The sequence below is a fragment of the Arachis hypogaea genome, chromosome 15 (assembly GCF_003086295.3).
Source record: "Arachis hypogaea cultivar Tifrunner chromosome 15, arahy.Tifrunner.gnm2.J5K5, whole genome shotgun sequence".
In the NCBI taxonomy this organism is placed as follows: Eukaryota; Viridiplantae; Streptophyta; class Magnoliopsida; order Fabales; family Fabaceae; genus Arachis; species Arachis hypogaea.
Window position 1 is genome coordinate 107776171 of NC_092050.1, and position 1891 is coordinate 107778061.

At 34.1% G+C, this 1891-nt stretch overlaps 1 non-coding gene across 1 annotated transcript; it reads left to right on the forward strand.

Annotated features, from left to right (window-relative positions):
* The first annotated feature begins 521 nt into the window (after positions 1 to 521).
* LOC112753626 (small nucleolar RNA R71) lies at positions 522 to 629 on the forward strand. Its single transcript, XR_003178002.1, has one exon. It is a non-coding gene; the product is annotated as a small nucleolar RNA R71 (small nucleolar RNA).
* Positions 630 to 1891: the final 1262 nt, after the last annotated feature.

The window sequence follows — 1891 nt, forward strand, 5'->3', positions numbered from 1 at the left end:
GGAAAAGGTTTACTATTGTTAAACCTGTTTCTTCCACCATTATTAAAGCCTTGTTGAGGCTTTTGTTGATCCTTCCATGAGAAATTTGGGTGATTTCTCCATGAGGGATTATAGGTGTTTCCATATGGTTCACCCATGTAATTCACCTCTGCTATTACAGGGTTTTCAAGATCATAAGCTTCATCTTCAGAAGATGCCTCTTCAGTACTGTTGGATGCAGCTTGCATTCCATTCAGACTCTGAGAAATCATATTGACTTGCTGAGTCAATATTTTATTCTGAGCCAATATGGCATTCAGAGTATCAATTTCAAGAACTCCCTTCTTCTGAGGGGTCCCATTACTCACAGGATTCCTCTCAGAAGTGTACATAAACTGGTTATTAGCAACCATGTCAATGAGCTCTTGAGCTTCTGCAGGCATTTTTTTTAGGTGAATGGATCCACCTGCAGAAGTATCCAATGACATCTTAGCTAATTCAGACAGACCATCATAGAATATATCCAGGATGGTCCATTCTGAAAGCATGTCAGAAGGACACTTTTTGGTCAGTTCCTTGTATCTCTCCCAAGCTTCATAGAGGGATTCACCTTCTTTCTGTCTGAAGGTTTGAACATCCACTCTAAGCTTACTCAGCTTTTGAGGAGGAAAGAACTTGGCTAAGAAAGCCTTGACCAGCTTATCCCAAGAGTTCAAGCTATCCTTAGGTTGAGAGTCCAACCATATTCTGGCTCTGTCTCTCACAGCAAACGGAAAAAGCATGAGCCTGTAGACTTCAGGATCTACTCCATTAGTCTTAACAGTGTCACATATCTACAAGAATTCAGTTAAGAACTGAAAAGGATCTTCAGATGGAAGTCCATGAAACTTGCAGTTTTGTTGCATCAGAGAAACTAATTGAGGTTTAAGCTCAAAATTGTTTGCTCCAATGGTAGGAATGGAGATGCTTCTTCCATGTAAATTGGAATTAGGTGCAGTAAAGTCACCAAGCATCCTCCTTGCATTATTATTATTTTCGGCTGCCATCTCCTCTTCTTGTTCGAAAATTTCTGAAAGGTGCTTGCTGGATTGTTGTAATTTAGCTTCTCTTAGTTTCCTCTTCAGAGTCCTTTCAGGTTCTGGATCTGCTTCAACAAGAATATTCTTGTCCTTGCTCCTGCTCATATGAAAAAGAGGGAACAGAAAAATAATAATAATAGGGATCCTTTTTGCCCAGGTATAGAGGTTCCCTTATGTGAGTAGAAGAAAAGAAGAAGAGAAAATCTGAACTTAGAGAGAGAGGGTTCGGATTTTTAAAATCACAATTAATGACTTGATTCACAAGAAATCACAAGATATGATTCTAGAACTTAAAGTTTGAATCTTTCTTAACAAGTAAGTAACAAACTTGAAATTTTTGAATCAAAACATTAATTGATGAGAATATTTTCGAAAATTATAAGATAAAATTAAGAAAAGATTTTTGAAAAATATTTTTAAAATTTTCAAAAATAAATAAGAAAAATATAAAAGATTTGATTTTTGAAAAAGATTTTGCAAAAGATAAGATTTTTAAATTAAAAATTTGATTTAACTCATAAGAACAACTAGATTTTAAAAATTTTTGAAAAAGTCAAATCTAATTTTCAAAATTTATGAGAGAAAAAAGGAAAGATATTTTTTTTATTTTTTGAATTTTTATGATGAGAGAGAAAAACACTAAAAATGTTCAATGCATGGAAATTTTAGATCAAAACAATGAATGCATGCAAGAATGCTATGAATATCAAGATGAACACCAAGAACACTTTGAATGTCAAGATGAACACCAAGAACTTATTTTTTGAAAAATTTTTTGATGCAAAGAAAACATGCAAGACACCAAACTTAGAAATCTTTAATGCTTAGACACT